Genomic DNA, 24,495 nt, shown 5'->3' on the forward strand with positions numbered 1-24,495 from the left:
TTTGAGATACAGTTTTAAAGGTAAAAATGCTACTGATGGATTGGAGGTATGAGGGAAAAGAGAAACTAAGAATGACTTCCAGTTTGTGGCCTAACCAAGTGGGTGGATAGTGGTGCCATATATTGAGATGGTAAAGTCTGAGGAAAGAGTAAGTTTGAGTAAACACCCAACATTCTGTATCGGACAAGTTAAGTCTGAGATGCCTACTAAAACATTCAAGCGGAGAAGGCACTCCAATACAGTGTGGAGTTTGATAAAGATATCAAGGCTGGAGTCAATAGTGAATTAATGATACTTATAACCACAAAATTAAATAAGATACCCTAAAAAGTGACAAATACTGACAAAGAAAAGGCCTAAGCCGAGGGCACTCCAACTTTTTTTTTTTTTTTTTTTTTTGCGGTACGCGAGCCTCTCACTGTTGTGGCCTCTCCCATTGCGGAGCACAGGCTCCGGACGCACAGGCTCAGCGGCCGTGGCTCACGGGCCCAGCCACTCCGCAGCATGTGGGATCTTCCCGGACCGGGGCACGAACCTGCATCCCCTGCATCGGCAGGCGGACTCTCAACAACTGCGCCACCAGGGAAACCCCACTCCAACTTTTGAGGCAAGGGAAGAGAAGCTAGAAAACAAGACTGAGGAGGAACTGTCATAAATCAGACAAGATTCAGGATGACATGGCATCCAGAAAACCAAGTGAGGTTTTCCCAAAACAAGGGACCGATCAATCGTGTCAAATGCTGATGAGAGGTAGAGAACTTTAAGACTGAGAACACTGACTAGAATGGGTTTAGTTGGTGAAGGTGGAGAAGAGCCAGCCTGGAGCGAGTTGGAGAGAAAATGCAAAGTAAGAAAATAGAGACAGTAAGTATGAGCAAGTCTTTGCAACAAATTTTTCTCTACATGAGAAAGAAAGGTGTGTGTGTGTGTGTGTGAGACAGAGAGACAGACAGACAAAGACAGATTTTGAGATGTTACAGCATGTTCTTATGCTTGCAAATATGATTCATCAGGAAAGAAAGATGATGCAGGGCACAGAAAGGATAACATCAGAGGCAAAATCCTTAAATAGACAAGAGAACGCAGCACAGATGGAGGACTTGGCATATACAGAGAGAGAAAGAGAGAGAGAAAAGAGTAGGGAAAGAAAAGAGATTAAGTAGTCTTCTTAGTAATGAAAGTGGAAGAGCAAAATGACTAGGTAATACTGAGGGCACAAGGGATATTCGTGGCCATAAATTTAAAGTGAGACCAGTCAGCACTGTTGTTTGTTTTCTCCAATCACACTCAGCTGCTCAGGTTCAAGGGAACACAGAGTTTGCAACGAATTGTGTTTTATCAGGGCTGAAGTTTTGCCCTAATTACAGTGAAGGAAGAAACAAGAGAGATGATAAACTGACCCCACAAAATAGTACAGAACGTTAGCAGGCATTACCATTTTTATTCAATGAATCAATGTAATTGGGTAAGGAAAGAAGTTACTGTATGAGGCGCATGATGGACAGTGAAAGAGTTATGTGACTAATGGCCTGGTGGTCTAGATAGAATCCAAGAAGTGTCAAAATATGGTATCAAAGTATGTGAGCTGGCAGAAAAAGAAATGGAAGTCAGAATTAGATGCTTAAAATACTTTAAGTTATAGATCTTGATGATAAAGTCTAGGGTAATGGCTCTCTATTCTAACTACACATTAGAATCTAATAGAATACTTTTTATTAAAATCAGGCCAAGAAAATAAGAATTTCTGAGGGTGGCACACTCCCATCAAAAATTTTTAAGCTGCCCAGTTAACTGTAATATACAGTCAGAATTGAGAACCAATAGTCTTGGGTGTAGTTGAGGCAAGTTAAAGAGAAACCTGCAATCTGCAGATTCAAAAACATCTAATGAAGTCTTCTTCTATTATTCCCAATATAAATAAAAGCATGAGCTATGTTCTAAATATTTTACATGCATTAACTCATTTCATACTCCTAACAACCCAACAAGGTATAACTAGTATTATCTCCTTTTTTAATGATGAAGAAGAATGGAAGAGAATGAAAGTATACTAGGTAGTATATGAAGTACTATAACACTATTTGTAGGTAAACTGTTGAAAGTTAAAGATGCATATAATAAACCCTAAGGCAAGTACTTAATAAAAAAGATGTATAGTTAATAAACCAATGTGGAGATAAACGGAATAGTAAAATACACTCAATCCAAAAAGGAACAAAAGGCAGGACATTAAAAACAGAGAGAGGGGGCTTCCCTGGTGGCGCGGTGGTTGAGAGTCCGCCTTCCAATGCAGGGGACACGGGTTCCTGCCCTGGTCTGGGAAGATCCCACATGCTGCGGAGCGGCTGGGCCCGTGAGCCATGGCCACTGAGCCTGCGCATCCGGAGCCTGTGCTCTGCAACGGGAGAGGCCACAAGAGTGAGAGGACCGCGTACCGCAAAAAAAAAAAGAGAGAGAAACCTTAAGAAAACAGGAGCTGAACCAAGATGGCGGAGTAGAAGGACGCGCTTTCACTCCTTCTTGTGAGAACACCAGAATCACAACTAGCTGTTGGACAATCATCGACAGGAAGACACTGGAACTCACCAAAAAAGATACCCCACATCCAAAGACAAAGGAGAAGCCACAATGAGACGGTAGGAGGGGCGCAATCACAGCAAAATCAAATCCCATAACTGCTCAGTGGGTGACTCACAGACTGGAAAACACATACCACAGAAGTCCACCCACTGGAGTGAAGGTTCTGAGCCCTACGTCAGGCTTCCTAACCTGCGGGTTCGGCAACGGGAGGAGGAATTCCTAGAGAATCAGACTTCGAAGGCTAGTGGGATTTGATTGCAGGACTTTGACAGGACTGGGGAAAACAGAGACTCCACTCTTGGAGGGCACACACAAAGTAGTGTGTGCATCGGGACCCAGGGGAAGGAGCAGTGAACCCAGGGGAGACTGAACCAGACCTACCTGCTAGTGTTACAGGGTCTCCTGCAGAGGTGGAGGGTGGCTGTGGCTCACCATGGGGATAAGGACACAGGCAGCAAAAGTTCTGAGAAGTACTCCTTGGCATGAGCCCTCCCACAGTCCACCATTAGCCCCACCAAAGAGCCCAGGTAAGCTCCAGTGTTGGGTTGCCTCAGGCCAAACAACCAACAGGGAGGGAACCCAGCCCCACCCATCAGCAGTCAAGCGGATTAAAGTTTTACTGAGCTCTGCCCACTAGAGCAACAGTCAGCTCTACCCAAACCAGTCCCTCCCATCAGGAAACTTGAACAAGCCTCTTAGATAGCCTCATCCACCAGAGAACAGACAGCAGAAGCAAGAAGAACTACAATCCTGGAGCCTGTGGAACAAAAACCACATTCACAGAAACACAGACAAGATGAAAAGGCAGAGGGCTATGTACCAGATGAAGGAACAAGATAAAACCCCAGAAAAACAACTAAATGAAGTGGAGATAGGCAACCTTCCAGAAAAAGAACTCAGGATAATGATAGTGAAGATGATCCAAGACCTCGGAAAAAGAAAGGAGGCAAAGATCGAGAAGATACAAGAAATGTTTATCAAAGACCTAGAAGAATTAAAGAACAAACAAACAGCGATGAACAATACAATAACTGAAATGAGAACTTCACTAGAAGGAATCAATAGCAGAATAACTGAGGCAGAAGAACGGATAAGGGACCTGGAAGACAGAATGGTGGCATACACTGCCGTGGAACAGAACAAAGAAAAAAGAATGAAAAGAAATGAAGACAGCCTAAGAGACCTCTGGGACAACATTAAATGCAACAACATTCGCATTATAGGGGTCCCAGAAGGAGAAAAGAGAGAAAAAGAACCAGAGAAAATATCTGAAGAGATTATAGTCAAAAACTTCCCTAACATGGGAAAGGAAATAGCCACCCAAGTCCAGGAAGCGCAGCGAGTCCCATACAGGATAAACCCAAGGAGAAACATGCCAAGACACATAGTAATCAAATTGGCAAAAATTAAAGACAAAGAAAAATTACTGAAAGCAGCAAGGGAAAAATGACAAATATCATACAAGGGAACTCCCATAAGGTTAACAGCTGATTTCTCAGCAGAAACTCTACAGGCCAGAAGGGAGTGGCATGATATACTTAAAGTGATGAAAGGGAAGAACCTACAACCAAGATTACTCTACCTGGCAAAGATCTCATTCAGATCCAATGGAGAAATCAAAAGCTTTACAGACAAGCAAAAGCTAAGAGAATTCAGCACCACCAAATCTACAACAAATGCTAAAGGAACTTCTCTAAGTGGCAAACAAGAGAAGAAAAGGACCTACAAAAACAAACCCAAAACAATTAAGAAAATAGTCATAGGAACCTACATATCGATAATTACCTTAAACGTGAATGGATTAAATGCTCCAACCAAAAGACACAGGCTTGCTGAATGGATACAAAAACAAGACCCATATATATGCTGTCTACAAGAGACCCACTTCAGACCTAGGGACACATACAGACTGAAAGTGAGGGGATGGAAAAAGATATTCCATGCAAATGCAAATCAAAAGAAAGCTGGAGTAGCAATACTCATATCAGATAAAATAGACTTTAAAATAAAAAATGTTACAAGAGACAAGCAAGGACACTACATAATGATCAAGGGATCAATCCAAGAAGAAGATATAACGATTACAAATATATATGCACCCAACATAGGAGCACCTCAATAAATAAGGCAACTGCTAACAGCTGTAAAAAAGGAAATGGACAGTAACACAATAATAGTGGGGGACTTTAACACCTCACTTACACCAATGGACAGATCATCCAAAATGAAAATAAATGAGGAAACAGAAGCGTTAAATGACACAGTAGACCAGATAGATTTAATTGATATTTATAGGACATTCCATCCAAAAACAGCAGATTACACTTTCTTCTCAAGTGCGCATGAACATTCTCCAGGATAGATCACATCTTGGGTCACAAATCAAGCCTCAGGAAATTTAAGAAAATTGAAATCGTATCAAGCATCTTTTCAGACCACAACGCTGAGATTAGAAATTAATTACAGGGAAAAAACGTAAAAAAGACAAACACATGGAGGCTAAACACTACGTTACTAAATAACCAAGAGATCACTGAGGAAATCAAAAAATACCTAGAGACAAATGACAATGATAACACAACAATCCAAAACCTATGGGATGCAGCAAAAGCAGTTCTAAGAGGGAAGTTTATAGCAATACAATCCTACCTCAAGAAACAAGAAAAATCTCAAATAAACAATCTAACCTTACACCTAAAGGAACTAGAGAAAGAAGAACAAACAAAACCCAAAGTTAGCAGGAAAGAAATCATAAAGATCAGAGCAGAAATAAATGAAACAGAAACAAAGAAAACAATAGCAAAGATCAATAAAACTAAAAGCTGGTTCTTTGAGAAGATAAACAGAATTGATAAACCATTAGCCAGACTCATCAAGAAAAAGAGGGAGAGGACTCAAATCAATAAAATTCGAAATGAAAAAGAAGTTACAACAGACACCACTGAAATACAAAGCATCCTAAGAGACTACTACAAGCAACTCTATGCCAATAAAATGGAAAACCTGGAAGAAATGGACAAATTCTTAGAAAGGTATACCTTCCAAGACTGAACCAGGAAGAAATACGAAATATGAACAGACCAATCACAAGTCATGCAATTGAAACTGTGATTAAAAATCTTCCAACAAACAAAAGTCCAGGACCAGATGGCTTCACAGGTGAATTCTATCAAACATTTAGAGAAGAGTTAACACCCATCCTTCTCAAACTCTTCCAAAAAATTGCGGAGGAAAGAACACTCCCAAACTCATTCTATGAGGCCACCATCACCCTGATACCAAAACCAGACAAAGATACTACAAAAAAAGAAAATTACAGACCAATATCACTGATGAATATAGATGAAAAAATCCTCAACCAAATACTAGCAAACTGAATCCAACAACACATTAAAAGGATCATACACCATGATCAAGTGGGATTTATCCCAGGGATGCAAGGATTCTTCAATATACGCAAATCAATCACTGTGACACACCATATTAACAAATGGAAGAATAAAAACCATATGATCATCTCAATAGATGCAGAAAAAGCTTTTGACAAAATTCAACACCCATTTATGATAAAAACTCTCCAGAAAGTGGGCATAGAGGGAACCTACGTCAACATAATAAAGGCCATATATGACAAACCCACAGCAAACATCATTCTCAATGGTGAAAAACTTAAAGTATTTCCTCTAAGATCAGGAACAAGACAAGGATGTCCACTCTCACCACGATTATTCAACATAGTTTTGGAAGTCCTAGCCTCAGCAATCAGAGAAAAAAAAGAAATAAAAGGAATACAAATTGGAAAAGAAAAAGTAAAACTGTCACTGTTTGCAGATGACATGATACTACACATAGAGAATCCTAAAGATACCACCAGAAAACTACTAGAGCTAATCAATAAATCTGGTGAAGTTGCAGGATACAAAATTAATGCACAGAAATCTCTTCCATTCCTATACACTAATGATGAAATATCTGAAAAAGAAATTAAGGAAACACTCCCATTTACCATTGCAACAAAAAGAATAAAACACCTAGGAATAAACTACCTAGGGAGATAAAAGCCCCGTATGCAGAAAACTATAAGACACTGATGAAAGAAATTAAAGATGATACCAACAGATGGAGAGATATACCATGTTCTTGGATTGGAAGAATCAATATTGTGAAAATGACTATACTACCCAAAGCAATCTACAGATTCAATGCAATCCCTATCAAATTACCAATGGCATTTTTTATGGAACTAGATCAAAAAATCTTAAAGTTTGTATGGAGACACAAAAGACCCCAAATAGCCAAAGCAGTCTTGAGGGAAAAAAAAGGAGCTGGAGGAATTAGACTCCCTGACTTCAGACTATACTGCAATAATCAAGTAATCAAGTAATAATCAAGTAATAATCAGTAATCAAGACAATATGATAGTGGCAGGAAAATAGAAACATAGATCAATGGAACAAGATAGAAAGCCCAGAGGTAAACCCACGCACCTATGGTCAACTACTTCATGACACAGGAGGCAAGGTTATACAATGGAGAAAAGACAGTTTCTTCAGTAAGTGGTGCTGGGAAAACTGGACAGCTACATGTAAAAGAATGAAATTAGAACACTCCCTAACACCATACACAAAAATAAACTCAAAATGGATTAGAGACCTAAATGTAAGACCGGACACTATAAAACTTTTAGAGGAAAACATAGGAAGAACACTCTTTGACATAAATAACAGCAAGATCTCTTCTGATCCACCTCCTAGAGTAATGGAAATAAAAACAAAAGTAAACAAATGGGACTAATGAAACTTCAAAGCTTTTGCACAGAAATGGAAACCATAAACAAGAAAAAAAGACAACCCTCAGAATGGGAGAAAACATTTGCAAATGAATCAACGGACAAAGGATTAATCTCCAAAATATATAAACAGCTTATGCAGCTCGATATTAAAAAAACAAACAACCCAATCCAAAAATGGGCAGAAGACCTAAACAGACATTTCTCCAAAGAAGATATACAGATGGCCAAGAAGCACATGAAAAGCTGCTCAACATCACTAATTATTAGAGAAATGCAAATCAAAACTACAATGAGGTATCACCTCACAGCAGTGAGAATGGGCTTCATCAGAAAATCTACAAACAACAAATGCTGGAGAGGGTGTGGAGAAAAGGGAACCCTCTTGCTCTGTTGGTGGGAATGTGAACTGATACAGCCACTATGGAGGATGGTATGGAGGTTCCTTAAGAAACTAAAAATAGTATTACCACATGATCCAGCAATCCCACTACTGGGCACATACCCAGAGAAAACCACAATTCAAAAAGACACATGCACCCCAATGTTCATTGCAGTACTATTTACAATGACCAGGTCATGGAAGCAACCTAAATGCCCATCGACAGACGAATGCATAAAGAAGATGTGGTACATATATACAAGGGAATATTACTCAGCCATAAAAAGGAACGAAATTGGGTCATTTGTTGAGAGATGGACGGATCTAGAGACTGTCATACAGAATGAAGTAAGTCAGAAAGAGAAAAACAAATAGCGTATATTAATGCATATATGTGGAACGTAGAAAAATGGTACAGATGAACGGGTTTTCAGAGCAGAAATTGAGACACAGATATAGAGAAAAAACATATGGACACCAAGGGGGAAAAGCGGCAGTGGGCGGTGGGGGGTGTGTGTGATGAATTGGGCGATTGGGATTGACATGTATACACTGATGTGTATAAAACTTGGGCTTCCCTGGTGGTGCAGTGGTTGAGAGTACGCCTGCCAATGCAGGGGACATGGGTTCGTGCCCCGGTCTGGGAAGATCCCACATGCCGCGGAGTGGCTGGGCCCGTAAGCCACAGCCGCTGAGCCTGTGCGTCCGGAGCCTGTGCTCCACAATGGGAGAGGCCACAACAGTGAGAGGCCCGCATACCGCAAAAAAAAACCCAAAAAAACAAAAAAAAACCTTATAACTAATAAGAACCTGCTGTATAAAAATAAAAAACCTTAAGAAAACATAGTTGTCTCAAACAGTGATACCTATCCTGCTCCCACTAGCAGAACAAACTTCATGATGGAGTCGTACTGAACTCTCTCTTTGGTAAATATAAGTGGTCAAGTGCCCTTTTCTTAGCTCAAATAAAGTGACTTTTCTTCAATGATAAAAAAAAAAAGATAGAAAAATAATACACGCAAACCCAACCACACCAATAATTTCACTAAATTTAAGTAGTCTACCAAGACAAATGAAAATATATGTCCATGGTACTTGAAAAGATGCTCAACATTGCTCACCTCAGGGAAATGCAAATCAAAACCACAATGAGATATCACCTTACACTGGTCAGAATGGCTATTATCAAAAAGATAACAAATAACAAATGTTGGCGAGGGTGTGGAAAAAAGGCAACCCTCACGCACTGTTGGTAGTAATGTAAATTGGTGTCACCACTGTGGAAAACACTATGGAGGTTCCTCAAAAAACTAAAATACAACTACCATATGACCCAGCAATTCCACTGCTGGGCATATATTTGAAAAAAAAAAAAGAAAACACGAGTTCAAAAAGATACATGTACCCCAATGTTCAGAGCAGCATTATTTACGATAGCCAAAATATGGAAGCGACTTAAGTGCCCATCAACAGATGAACAGATAAAGGAGACGTATGGTGTGTGTGGCGGGGGCGGGGAGCACACACACAGTGGAATACTACGCAGCCATAAAAAAGAATGAGGGCTTCCCTGGTGGCACAGTGGTTGAGAGTCCGCCTGCTGATGCAGGGGACACGGGTTCGTGTCCCGGTCCGGGAAGATCCCACATGCCGCAAAGCGGCTGGGCCCGTGAGCCATGGCCGCTGAGCCTGCACATCCGGAGCCTGTGCTCCGCAACAGGAGAGGCCAGAACAGTGAGAGGCCCGCGTACCACAAAAAAAAAAAAAAAAAAAGAAAAATACAAATAAACCTGAAAAAAAAACTGTCCATATAAAAACTTGGATACAATATTCATAGCAACACTACTCAAAATAGCCAAAATGTAGAAACAACCCAAATGTCCATCAACTCATGATGTGGAATTTCCATGCAATGGAGTATTATTCAGCCATAACAAGGAATGAAGTACTACTGATACATGCTGTGACGTGGATGAATCTAGAAAGCATTATGCTAAGTGAAAGAAGCCAGACACAAAAGTCAAACATTATACTATTCCATTTACAGTAAATATCCAGAATAGGCAAATCTACACAGAAAGCAAGCAAACTAGTGGTTGTCAGGAGGGGTAAGGAGGGGGGAAGGGGAATGGGGAATGACTGATAAAAGGGAAAAAGATTTCCTTTCGGGTGATAAAAACAGTCTGGAACTAGATAGTGATGATAGTTGCGTAACATTGAGAATGTACTAAATGCCACTGAACTGTAGATTTTCACGTTGTTAACATGGTGAATTTTATATTATGTGAGTTTTGCCACAATTTTTTTAAAAAGGAATGAAGTACTGATACATATAACATGAGTGAACCTCGAAAACATTATCCTAAATGAATGAAGCCAGTCACAAAAGATCACATACTATATGATTTCATTTAAATGAAATGTCCAGAATAGGCAAATGTATAGAAACAAAAACTAGATTAGTGGTTGCCTAGGGCTGGGGTGCGAGAGAGGGGGATTGGATAGTGACTATGAATGGACATAAGATTTCCCTCTGGCATGATGAAAATGCTCTAAATTAGATTATGCCAATGGCTGTAAAACTCTGTAAATATTCTAAGAACCACTGAATTGAACCCTTTAAATGGGTGAATTTTATGGTGTATAAATTATATCTCAATTAAGCTGATTTTCAAAAGCAAATTGTCAAGTGGTCTAACCACTCCTAAATAAAGACAGAAACTATTAGACTGGGTTATAAAAAAGAAAGACTCAATTCTAAGCCATCTACAGGAAACAAATTTTAAATATAAAGACACAAATGCATTAAAAGTAAAACAATGACTGACTTTTGACAAAGGAGCAAAGACAATTCAATGGAGAAAAGATAGCCTCAACAAGTAGTAGTGGAAAAATTAGATGCCCATATGCAAAAAAGAGACTGAGACCTTACACTTTCTACAAAAAATAATTCAAAATGAATCATATACCTAAATATAAAATACAATACTATAAAACTTCTAGAAGAAAACACAGGAGAAAAATCTATATGTGATCTTGGGTTTGGCGATGAATTTTTAGATACAACACCAAAAGCACAATCCACGAAAAAAAACCTGACAAGGTAGACTTAACTAAAAACTTCTGCTCTGTTAAAGACACTGTTAAGAGAATGAAAAGACAAGCCAGAGAATGTGATAAAATATTTGCAAAAAACATATCTGATAAAGAGCTGGTATCCAAAATACACCAAAAACACACAGAACTAAACAGTAAGAAAACAGACAACCCAATTAAGAAATGGGCAAAAGATCTGAACATATACTTCACCAAAGAATATATACATATGGCTAACATGTATATGAAAAAATGCTCAACATCATTAGTCACTAGAGAAATACAAACTGAAATAATGAGATGGCAATACAGACTTATTAGAATGGCTAAAAAATTTCTTAAACTGACAATACCAAATGCTGATGAAGATGTGGAACAGAACCTTTCATTCACTGCTGATGGGAACGCAAAATGGAACAGCCACTCTGAAAGACAGTTTGACAGTTTCTTACAAAGCTAAACGTAAGCTTACTGTATGATTCAGCAATCACAGGCCTAGGTATTTACCCAACTGATTTGAAAATTTATGTCCATACAAAACCTACATACAATGTTTACAGCAGCTTTATTCATAATCACCAAAAACTGGAAGCAAAGAAAATGTCCTTCAATAGGTGAACAGATAAAACAAAAACAAAAACCTGATACGTTCAGTGATAAATGAGCTATCAAGCCACAAAAAGACTTGGAGGAACCTTAAATGCATATTGCAAAGTGAAAGAAGGCAGTCTGAAAGGCTAATATGATTCCTTTTACATGACATTCTAGAAAAGGCAAAAACTACAGAAACAGTAAAAAGAGATCAGTGGTTTCCAGGGTTTTGGGGTTTGGCAGAGAGGGCTGAAGAGTTGAAGTGTGGAAACTTCTACAGATATAAAACTATTCAATATGATACTGTAATGGTAGATACATGACATTACACATTTGTCAACGAGCTTTAATGTATGCAAAATTATCAAAACCATTGAGGAGGTCATGGGATCCACTGAAGGAATGTGGAGTAGGTCAAGAGAGTATAACTACTACAAATGTGTGAAAACAACCTCACTGAAGGGGTTGGGGTGGAGGGGTGGCGAGATGCTGGCCAAAGTAACTTTAGAAATGAGTAGAGTCTTTAAAGCTAAAAGCAACAGGAACTGCAAATAGGCACTCTAGCTGATAAAACTGTTTCACACAGGGGTATGAGTTAACAGTTCTGATACTGCTATACATGTATACTGGAACTGAACAATTACATAAATGGATGACAGATGGTGGGAGCCAGGTTTCCCATTGTCGGAGCAGGTATTTACAGATAAGCAAGGGGAGGAGTATCCATGTAGTAATGGATTAAAGTTGGAGCTCACTACGAATTCATATTTAGTTTAATATAAATACAGATGGTGATATATAGGAAGAGTTATAGATATAGGTATACAACGGGTTACTACACACAAGTATATTTCCTTGCTCAATCAACTAAGAAGACATAGAAGCAACGACATCCAGGAGCAATCAGCACACCAAGCATGTAGATCTTGCTTTCTAACACCATCCTCCAACAAGAGGAACCAAGGCTTCTTGAAGAAATGACTGATTATAGGACTCGGACAGGAAATACAGGTATCCTTTGCTTTTCAAAAGTTCACTATATGCCACTTCACTTTTACAAAAGACCTACATAAGCACCTATTTTTGCTAATCCAAAACAAATCTGAAAAAAAATTACACTTTTATGGAAAGAGGTGAAAAGCAAAAATAACATTCAGCATTTGTTTTATTTTTTATTTATTTATTTATTTTTTGCTGTACGCGGGCCTCTCACTGCTGTGGCCTCTCCCATCGCGGAGCACAGGCTCTGGACGCGCAGGCTCAGCGGCCATGGCTCACGGGCCCAGCCGCTTCGCGGCATGTGGGATCCTCCCGGACCGGGGCACGAACCCGCATCCCCTGCATCGGCAGGCGGACTCCCAACCACTGCGCCACCAGGGAAGCCCTATTTTTTATTTTTTTAACATCTTTATTGGAGTATAATTGCTTTACAATGGTGTGTTAGTTTCTCCTTTATAACAAAGTGAAGCAGCTATACATACACATATATCCCCATACATACAATGGAATATCAGTCAGCATTTGTTTCGCAGCAAGCAGTTATAAAGGCAGTGTGCACCCCAAGCAGAGAGAGGAGAATGGCACCACCAAGCTCCTTCCCCAGGAATTACACTCCACATCTCAGCATCAAGCTGACATAGCTTTGAACTGTGTAAGCATCTGTGCTTCATCTTGATTTATTGTGTGCATCCGTTAACAAGATGTGTCCTAAAGTAACTGTTTCTTCACTTTACACCATTCTGGCTTAGGAAAGGTTTCATAGGAACACTCCAGTACTTTCATATAGCAGGGGAAACCTTTATACAAAATGAGCCTGCACAGACACAGAAAACAAACTTATGGTTTCCAAAGGGGAAAGGCGGGGTAGGGACAAATTAGGAGTTTGGGATTAACATATACACACTACTATATATAAAATTGATAACCAACAAGGACCTACCGTATAGCACGGGGAACTACACTTAATATTTTTAATAACCTATAAGGGAAAAGAATCTGAAATATATATATATACACACACACACACACAGACACACACACACACAATCACTGAATCACTTTGCTGTACACCAGAAACTAACACAACATTGTAAATCAACTATAATTCAATTTTTAAAACTTGAGAAAAAAATTTAAAAAACAAAGTGAAAAAAACAATAAAAACAAAAAAACCCAAAATGAGCCTGGAGCATTTTTCAGTGCCAGAATTAACAAACATGCAAACAAACAAGAACAACAACAAACCCACATTTATGGGTGTATGTCAAAGGAGCATAGGAGCCAACTAAAAGAGCTCCCAATAGCCAAGGCTAGAACAATTTGAACAAATAAAGTAGTACTGGATTATAACCCAAAGCATAAAATAAATATATGTAAGCCCATGCTGATATAAATTAATGATATGAATAAATTAATAAATGAAGGAAAAGAGACAACTCTCCCATGCAAAGGAATTCTAAATAACTTAAGCAGATACTCTGTCCTCAAGGAGTGTGTAATCCCCTACTCCTTAAGTGTGGGATAAGCTTAGTGACTTCTTCCCAAAGAGTACAGAATGGAAAGGGGGAGGAGAGTAACTTTACGGTGAAGAACATGATAAACACGACCTCAGCCAGGTAATCATAACCAACATCAAAATCACAAGTCACGTTGACAGTATGTACCCCTGAGATGATGTAACGAAAATGGCACTTTATCTCTGCAATCTTCCTCACAATCTAACCTTAAAAAAAAAAAATTGGAAGAATTCCAATAAAGGGAAATCCTGCAAAATGCCTGACCAGTTCTCCTCAGAAGTGTCATAGTGATCAAGAACAAGGATAATCTAAGAAACTGTTACACCCAAAAGTAGTCTATGGAGACACAACAACTAAATGTAACAAAGTGGTATCTGGATGGGATCCTGGAACAGAAAAAGGACATTAGCTAAAAACTATGGAAATCTGAATAAACTATAGACTTTAGTTAAAAATAACATGTCAATATTGGTTCATTAATTGTAACAAACATACCATACTAATATAAGATGTTAAGAACCTGGGTCTGGGGTATAGAGAACTCTCTGTACTATATTCTCAATTTTTCTGTAAATCTAAAATTGTTCTAAAAAGTAAAGTTATTTTTGAAAAGGTACAAGGATGCAAAAATATATGTTATGTACATTTTAATCATAAGAAAGCTAGAGTGGCCATATTAATAACAGGTAGACTTCGGAGCAGGGATAATGAGAAACATTTCATAAAAACAATAAAAGTTAAATCATCAAGACATAATCCTAAACATGTACAGATCTAACAAGAGAGCATTATATAAGCAAAAACTGACAAGTTAAAGGAGAAATAAACAGATCCATAATTAAAGAGAATTCAACACCTCATTCAGTAATTCATAAAACAGGTATGCAGAAAATCAGTAAGGATACATAAAATTTGAAGAACACTATCAACTAACTTGACATAATTAGTATTTATAGAACACTCCATCCAACAACAGCAAAAATCCACAATCTCTTCAACTACACACAGAACATTCACCAAGATAAACCATATGCTGGCCCATAAAACAAGCCTGGGTAAATTTACAGTAAGTCCCCTATACATACAAACATTCAGGTTTCGAACTTTCAAAGACACGAACGTGTGTTTACATGTCCAATCACGTAAATTATTTCAAGTATCTGGCGTACATTGTCATGTGCCTGCATCCTCTACAAGTGGTTGTGCTTTTGTGTACTTTACTGTACAGTACTGCTGCTGTGCAACATGAGGAGCTTACTAACGAACACCTGATGGAATTGGAGGCCCAGAGAAAGGACGAAGAGAGACAAGAGGAAGAAAAAGTAACTGAAGAACTGAAGAGATTGATGATGCAGGAAATGGCAAGGGGATTTTCTTTATTTGAGGAGGCACTGTTAGTTTTTGAGGCATAGGACTCAAACATAGAACGGTACACGAAGGTTGCAGCAGCTGTTCAGAATGCAATCCAGTGCTACCGTGTCATCTATGACAGAAAAAAAGAGCTACTACCCAGACATCACTGGAACGTTTTCTCAAGAGGGTAGATAGAACTGAATCCAGCAAGGAACCAGAACCTGTGCCATCAACGTCAGGCATGAATGAAATTGCAGCCTGCCCTCCATCCCCTATTGCTGACGATCCTTCGGCTCTACCATCTCCCACCTCCTCTCGCTCCTCCAGTCAGTAACTTCTTGCCTGTTCACTTGGTGCCAGCCCCTGTAAGCCAGCTGTTGTACTGTACTACTGTACTTTTCAAGGTACTGTACTGTAAGATTAAAAATGTTTTCTTTATTTATTGTGTTTGATTTTTATGTATTATTTGTGTGAAAAGTATTATAAGCCTATTATAGTACAGTACTATATAGCTGATTGTGTTAGTTGGGTACCTAGGCTAACTTTGTTTGACTTACAAACAAACTGGACTTGTGAACGTGCTCTCGGAACAGAACTCATTTGTATGCAGGGGACTTACTATAAAAGACTATAAAACATACAGAATATGGAATGAAATTTGGAATAACAGAAAGATATCTTATAAAATTTCCCCGATATTTCAAAACTAAACAACACTCTTCTAAATAATCCATTAATCAAAAAAGAAACTGTAGGGCTTCCCTGCTGGTGCAGTGGTTGAAACTCCGCCTGCCGATGCAGGGGACACAGGTTCGTGCCCCAGTCCGGGAAGATCCCACATGCCGCGGAGCGGCTGGGCCCGTGAGCCATGGCCGCTGAGCCTGTGAGTCCGGAGCCTGTGCTCCACAACAGGAGAGGCCACAACAGTGAGAGGCCCGCGTACCGCAAAAAATTAAGAAAAAAAAAAACTGTAAGAGAAATTAGAAAATATTTTGAACTAAATGAAAATAACAGAAATCAATTTGTGAGATGCAGCTAAAGCAATGTTCAGAAGGGAATTCTTCTAAATTTACTATTTTATTACTTATATTAGAAAAGAGGAAAGCTTTTCAATCAGTAATCTAAGTGTCCACCTTGAGATGTTAGAAAAAGAAAAGCAAATTAAACCAAGAGTAAGTAGAGGAAAAAATTAAAAGAGGAGAAATCAGTAAAATTGAAAATGGACAAGCAATAGAAATCCATGCATCTAAATCAAGAAAAAAAACAGGAGGCAGAAATTACCAATGAGTAATGAAAGAAAGTACATCATTACAAATCCTTTAGACATTTAAAAAATAACAAGGAAATATTATAAACACTTTCATTCCATTTTCAACGTAGATGAAATGGACATTTTTTTAAGACACAGCTTTCCAAAACTGACATAAGAAGAAACAGAAAATCCAAACAGTCCTATATATATGAATTGCCAATAACCACCAAAAGTAGGAAGAGGCAATGAAGGACTCTTTCCTGAGCCTTCGGAGTGGGCACCTTGATTTTAGACTTACAGTTTCCAGAACTGTGAGAGAATAAATTTGTTAATTAAACCACATGGTTTGTGGTTATTTGTTATGGCTACCCTAGAGAAACTACAACACATGTTAATATTTTGGATGTAGTAGAATAAAAAATGTATTAAAGGTATGAAATTTAATTTTTGTTACTTCTTAGTGTGGAGCTACTAGAAAACTTAAAATTACACATGTGGCTTACATTATTTCTAGTGAAGAGCACTAATCTAGCTAGTGCAATAAGGCAAGAAAAAACTAAAGGAATACTGACTGGAAATGAAGAAGCAAAATTTGGCTTTTTCTGTAGACATGATGATTATGTATTAAGAAAATCCTAAAGAATCCACATAAAAGCTACCAGAACTGAAAAGTGAATGCAGTAAGACAGAATACAAGGTCAACTTTGTATTGCATTTTTATATACTATCAAGAAACAATTTTGAAAAAGAAAATTTAAAATACAGTATCACTGGGCTTCCCTGGTGGCGCAGTGGTTGAGAGTCCACCTGCCGATGCAGGGGACGCGGGTTCGTGCCCCGGTCCGGGAAGATCCCACATGCCGTGGAGTGGCTGGGCCCGTGAGCCATGGCCGCTGAGCCTGCACGTCCAGAGCCTGTGCTCCGCAACAGGAGAGGCCACAACAGTTAGAAGCCCGCGTACCGCAAAAAAAAAAAAGTATCCTTGACAATAGTTAGCATCAAAAAACATGAAATACTTGGGGAATCAATTGAACAAAATGTGAGCAATACCTATAAAATGAAAATTACAAAACACTGCAAAAAAACCCTAAAGATATTTAAATAAAGAAGAGATATGCCGGGCTTCCCTGGTGGTGCAGTGGTTGAGAGTCCGCCTGCCGAGGCGAGGGACACGGGTTCGTGCCCCGGTCCGGGAAGATCCCACATGCCACGGAGCGGCTGGGCCCGTGAGCCATGGCCACTGAGCCTGCGTGTCCGGAGCCTGTGCTCCGCAGCGGGAGAGGCCACAACAGTGAGAGGCCCGCGTACCGCAAAAAAAAGAGATATGCCATGTTAAAGTATGAGAAGACTCACTATTATTAAAATGTCAATTCTCCCTTTCAGGCTTATTGTAGAAACTGACACTCTTATTCTACAATTTATAAGAAAATGCTAAGGATATAAAATAACCAAAACAATTTTGATAAAAACACAATGGTAAAGGAAAAACACTACCTGATTGCAAGGCTTGGTATAAAGAAACAGTAATGAAGACAATACAGTATTGGTATAAAGACAGACATTTAGACCAACAGAACAGAGAGAGACCAGAAACCAACCCACGGTTAATTAATTAATTAATTAATTAATTAAAAGGAATCAGATCTCACATAACCTCCAAACCAGTAAGGGGGACTAATATGAAGAAAGGAAGAGACAGAGGGAGGGAAGGAAGGGAGGGAAGAAAAATTAAACTCTACAGAATAAAATAACAAGATGCTATGATAACACCTGATCTCGCTAACTAGACAGTGTGATCAGGAAAGACCTCTCAGAAAAGTAACAGGTAAATGGAAGAGTACATGTAAAGGCTCTAAGGGAAAGAATCTAAAAGTAGGCCAGTGTAACAGGTGCACAGTAGGCAAGGAGAAAATAAGACTACAGAGATAGGGCTTTTCAACCAGAGGAAAATGTCTGTATAGTTCTCTATTCTACCAACTTTTTTCCATCCCTACCACTGCTGTTCTCAATTCTCATCTAGATGCCTACAAGACCTCCTAGCTGATGAACCTGCAGCCTCACTCAAGCTGGTCTCCCAAATCCATCCTTCACAACTGAGCCAAAGATATTTAACAGCTTAAAATCATTAAACGGCTCCCTGTTCCCTACAATGTATAGTCTTAATTTCCTTTCTGACTTTTAAGATCCCTCATGACACAGCCCCTACTTACCCCTCCAGCTTATGCCCCACTTCCCTCCAAAACTACCTGTGGCCCCACACTAAGTTACTTGCATCTTAATAAAACCCACCACATGCTTTCATTACTTTGTGCCTTTTCACATCTTTGAGTTTTAAATCAACTGTCTCCTCTGTAAACCACCTCTAATACACACCAAACACACTTAGGTATTTCTCTCTGCTCCTATAGCATCATTTGCTCTATTCTAGATTTGTCATGATGTGGTAGTTATGATGCTTACCTACAAGACTATGATGTTTATCCTACTAGACTTTAATATACAGACTGTATGTTATTCATCTTTTTATCCCTAGCAGATAGCACAGTACCTATTTAACAAAGACTTTTTTGCATAATTAAAAAATAGAGACTCCTAACATTTATGCTTTTAGGATCTAAGCATCCCTAAAGTAAGCATACACAATGACAAACTAGATTCAAGGAATCCTTTAAAATATTTCAAAGATTTAAAAAATCCTATAAAATGACTCTTCCATAAGTCAAATAATTAAAAATCTAGATTTTTAAATATTAAATTTGGTTGAAATGCGGTCCTCTTAGAAATATTTATGCCCCACAATATTACCATAAGAATTAAAAATTTTAGGGACTTCCCTGGTGGTCCAGTGGTTAAGACTCTGTGCTTCCAATGCAGGGGCTGCGGGTTCAATCCCTGGTCAGGGAACTAAGATAGGTCGTGGCCAAAAAAACTAAATAAATAAATTATATATATATATATATATATATGAATATTACTTATTATATTGAAAAATAAAATTAATAGAATTATTACAGAAACTTGTAGCAAGTAACAGAAAATTACAAATTTATATTTTAATCCCTATTCAATGAATTCAAGTCACAAATGCACATCTACAGTTTTCACCTTGCTTTCAGTTCTCAATCAAATACCATATTGTAGGAGCCCTCATGATCCACTGCAAAGGAAGTAGTTCAAAGAATGTTTACATTTTCAAAAGTTTAATTTGGCTTGGACCATCACACTAGCAAAAAGATTTCATTATAGCATTATTTTAAGATTGAAAAAGTGGAATTACTAAAATATTAAAAGACAGAATAGAGAACAAACGTATGGACACCAAGAGGGGAAAGTGGGGGGGGGGTGCGGGTGTGGGATGAATTGGGAGATTGGGATTGACATGTATACACTAATATGTATAAAATAGATAACTAATAAGAACCTGCTGTATAAAAAATAAATAAAATTCAAAAAAATAAAAGAATAATGGTTAAATAAACTGTGACAGTACAACTTTGGACTACTACAAAACGATAAAATATAGCAATATGTATTACAATATTATGTTTAAAAAGACAATTATATGAACATTAGCAACAGAATTATACGCAAGTATAGACAGGATTAGTATAGTATTATACTAATATACTATAGAGGACTTCCCTGGTGGCGCAGTGGTTAAGAATCCGCCTGCCAATGCAGGGGATACGGGTTCAAGCCCTGGTCCGCGAAGATCCCACGTGCCGCCGAGCAACTAAGCCCGTGCGCCACAACTACTGAGCCTGCGCTCCAGAGCCCGCGAATCGCAACTACTGAGCCCACGTGCCACAACTACTGAAGCCCGCGCGCCGAGAGCCCGTGCTCCGCAACAAGAGAAGCCACCGCAAGGAGAAGCCTGCACACCACAATCACCACAATGAAGAGCAGCCCCCGCTCGCTGCAACTAGACAGCCCACGCGCAGCAACGAAGACCCAACGCAGCCAAAAAAATAATAAAAATAACAAAGAAAACCTTACTTAAAAAATATATATATATATTATAGAAGTATAACAGAACTAGACTACAGAAAATTGTAAATGTAAGCAGGGAGCATTCATTTCTTTCTTTTGAATTTCTCTTAATCATGTTATATTCTTTTCCACTAAAAAGTTAGTTTACAAATAGCACATGAAGAGAATTGTATTACATTTACTTACTTATATGTAAGTATTATGTACTGACATAAATTTAAACAAAAATTTTAAGTTTAAAAACTACCTAATTTTTTCCCACAAAATACTAAGTTTTAAATTTCAAATAATAAAGTTATCTGATTTTGCAATTTCCTACAATCTGATGCTAAAGACCTACCCTTTTACACCAGCTATACTATGTAAACTCATTTCCCCACGTTTTAACACTTTTAGAGTAATCTCCAATTCCCACAAGGCATCCCATCACTGCAAGTCTGTCAAACTGACAATCTTAAAAAGGAGGTACAACTTGTGGTACCAGCACAGAGAAGATAAAATTTTAATTCATGTACTATGAAAGCTTATTTGCCCTTACTAAGTTTCAGCAGATACATTATGCTGGAAATACAAATTAAAACAAATTCCATTTGCAAATCAAAAAGACCAAATGAAACAACCTGCCTCTGACTCAGCAGCTTTTTTACTTTACAACCTGTACTTAAGTTGCAAGGATAAGACTGAAACCTAACTTTCAAACTGAGAAGTAAAACCAGTGCAAAATCAATATTTGTCTTGGCAGGAAACTCCAATGAAAATATGAGATGTTTTGGTCTCAACTTGAGATATAGAAAAGCAAAGGTGCCTCCTTGGGTTATTATTTATCATGCAAAATCCCTTGTCTATAGCTACAAATTAGCTTTTATTGCAGATACTTAACATGTTTCTTTATAGGCAGCGCCTCAGCCAAATAACCTTCCAAATCTGGCACCATGAATTGTTACAGCTTACACACCACTGCAGTTCCTTGTAATTTAAAACATTTGCGTTTTAAGAACAGCCTCCACACACCAACTCTACTGCCAATTTCTCCAGCTGAAAGCTCGAGTTTATACTACAAAATACTATATTTACTCTCAACAACAGAATGCGCTCATTTACAAATTACACAAGAGTAAATGACTCCAATACACAACTTAAAAATTTCTAACATCATACCTTTTCCATTATCCAAATTAACAAGTCTAAACAGCAGTACACTAAGTGAGGTACTATGACCAAAGTCAACTGCCATATCATCAGTTCAGTAAAATCAGTAATACACAAGACAGACCCCTAATCCCAATCAACTATTTAGCAAAATGGCCACAGGAGATACCAATGAGGGGAAAGTGTGGATTGAGTTTGCCATTACTAGACAAACGAGTCAAAGCAAGTCTGTACGAGAGGCAGATTAACCTCATGAATACAAATCTAAGTTCATATCTGAGTTCCAGTCTCACACCAAGAAGGCAGTTTATCAAATTTTTAACAGTAATACAAAGAACAGGGCAAAAAATAAAATAAAGAACTTTTTTTTTCATGGTAACGTTGATAAAGAACAGGTATCCTTCAATGTTCAGAGATGAAGTTTTCCTTTTACAACCAGTTTTTCTCTTATCACGTGTACACAGAAAATCCTACAGTTCTCTGCATTTCAGATAGCTTAATACACACGATCACCTCAAATCAAATATTTATTGAAAATTTACCTCCTTAGCACAAACATTCTCTCCTTACTACATCCTTCGCCTTCTAAACTGAGACCGGAAGGGAAAACCTACTCCTACGGTAAATTAGAGTCTAGGGAGAACATCTTAACACGAGTTTGCACACAATTAAGCAGGTTCAGTAAATCAATTACCCAGACTACAATGCTTGACAATTTCTCTGAAGCAAAAACACACAGACAGCTTAGGGTTCATTACTGGAGATGACTCTTTCCCTCGTATTTACACAAGTAACTTCGGTAACTGCCCTAAATTTTCCCGTGTGAAACAAACAGTTAATAGGAAGGCGGGGGTACTATTTAAAAACTGGGTCATTTCCTATGTATTCTGATGAAGTACGATCTTCGAGAAGGAAAAGGTCTATGAAGCAGAAAAAGAAAAGGAGGGGGGAATAGATGACAGCATCCTCAATGCAGAAAAGTTACAGCTCTTTACTGGAGTCAGCAATAGGGGCTCATTAGTTGGTTTTTTGGTTTAGTCACTCGGAGTTGAATGAAACCTGCCTTCCTAAAAGTCATCGCCAACAAAGAAGCCCTGAGGGTCCGCCACGGCAAGGCGGAGGAGGAAATGTCCTCAATTCACCTGAGACACCTGCCCAGGTCCCCAGTTCTCTCCCCGCCCTGGCCCCCAACCCCCTCGGGTACCCCGGTCCACGCCCCTTGCCCCCCACCCAGGCGGCAGTCTCCTCGGCGGTCGCGAAGGCCCAGACCCCTCGCGCTTCCTTCCACCGCAGTGGCTCTCCGCAGCCGGGGCGGCGGCACGGGGAGGCCCTTCCCGAGCGGCCTCTCCCCCATCACACCCCGCAGGCTCCGGGGACTCCCCGCCCCCGGAAACCGCAGAGAAACTAGGCCGAGAATGCCAGCCCAGGCCACTCTACGCCTTCTCGGCGACCCCTGCACGCCGGCCCTCGGAACTCAGCCCTCCGAGCTGCTACCTGCCCAGCGACCACCCGGCCCGGGAGCGCGGGGCTAGATGACGGGCGGCGCAGGGTTCCTCCGCGAAAGGCCCTCCGCCGCAGACTCACCCGCCGCCCGCTCCTCCTTCAGCGCCACCCGGGCACAGCCCCTTCCTGGGGCATGAAAGCGCCGGCTTCGGGCCTGGGCGCCCTCGACAGGGAAGGGCCGGGGATTTGCTCTGGCGGCCGCCGCCGCCACTGCCGCCACCACCGCCGCTCTGCGCCTGCGCCGCCTCCCGGGCTGGGTCTCGAGGGGCGCCGCTTGCAACGAGGGGTAACAGCCGGGAGCGCGAGCGCGCGCCGGCGCCTCGGCTCACCCGAGGCCGGTAGTGCGGGCGGCGGGTTGCCTAGGAGCTGCGTGCTGCACTGCTGCCCCGACAGCTGACGGCCATGTTTCTGTTCCCTTTTTCCTCCCTCTCCTTCCGCCCCTTTCCACAGAACAGCACTTTCCTTCCCCCCTCCCGCTCCCTTTCCTACTGCGGGGGCGGTGGAAAAAGGCGTGGGGGAGGGGTGGGGAAGGGAGGACGCGGGGGCGGGGCAGCGCTCGAGCCCCGCCCCCGGGGAGGGCCGAGGCCGCACAGCCACTGCTCCCCTCCCCCACGCACCCCGCCGCGACACCCTTAGGGCGCGGGGGTGCCAGTGCCGACAGCCCGTGAGCCCTGCCTCCGCGTCCGCGCGGCGGGTCCCGAGCAGAAACAGAGCCAGGGAGAAAGGGCTCAAGGTACTGCTTTGCACCCCTTCCTGCGGCTCTCAGACTCGCCTGTGGTGCGGCTTTATTGCCTTGGCCTCAAGCAGGTGGCGGCTGATCTTTTCCGGTTTTTCAAAGGCGAGGAAAGGGACTCCGAGTCCCTCAAAGTCACTGAGGACAGTGCTGAGAGAGATGCAGGTCTCTGGATGAGAAGTTTCCTTCCCAGGATGGGAGTTGGAATTCCCACGTATGACAGGGGGCCTCCCAAGCAGTAGAGAGACCCGCCGACTGGGGCTTCCCTAAGTCCTTCCTGGCTGCAGCGGCCCTTGAGAGTCCTTGACCGCGCTCGGTGTCGCTACCTCGGCAGAGATTTGGGGATGGGAACTCGGTACTTGGAAATCGCTCGTTTAAATAATCAGTCCTCTCAGGCCTCCTAAATAACTGTAGCCTCCTTATCCACACGGCTGCATGCATGGTCCATTCCCTTAATGCAAACTTTATGAGATATTGTTAACTACGTTTTGAAATAATTATATATATGTAATTATATATACATGGAAAAATAACAACTAGTTATTCAGGAAGAAGCAAATG

At 40.3% G+C, this 24,495-nt stretch overlaps 1 protein-coding gene across 4 annotated transcripts in view; it reads right to left on the bottom strand.

Annotated features, from left to right (window-relative positions):
* The window catches only part of DENND4C (DENN domain containing 4C), a 127,428-nt gene extending 103,738 nt beyond the window's left edge, over positions 1-23,690 (bottom strand). For all 4 annotated transcript variants that reach the window (XM_029201667.1, XM_029201665.1, XM_029201666.1 and 1 more), the window contains exon 1: positions 23,283-23,690. The gene's annotated coding sequence lies outside the window, so the exon portion shown is untranslated. The remainder of the gene's footprint in view (positions 1-23,282) is intronic.
* Between the last annotated feature and the right edge of the window lie 805 nt (positions 23,691-24,495).

Source organism: Monodon monoceros, unplaced genomic scaffold, assembly GCF_005190385.1.
Source record: "Monodon monoceros isolate NGI ecotype Baffin Bay Population unplaced genomic scaffold, NGI_Narwhal_1 Super_Scaffold_5, whole genome shotgun sequence".
Taxonomy (NCBI): domain Eukaryota; kingdom Metazoa; phylum Chordata; class Mammalia; order Artiodactyla; family Monodontidae; genus Monodon; species Monodon monoceros.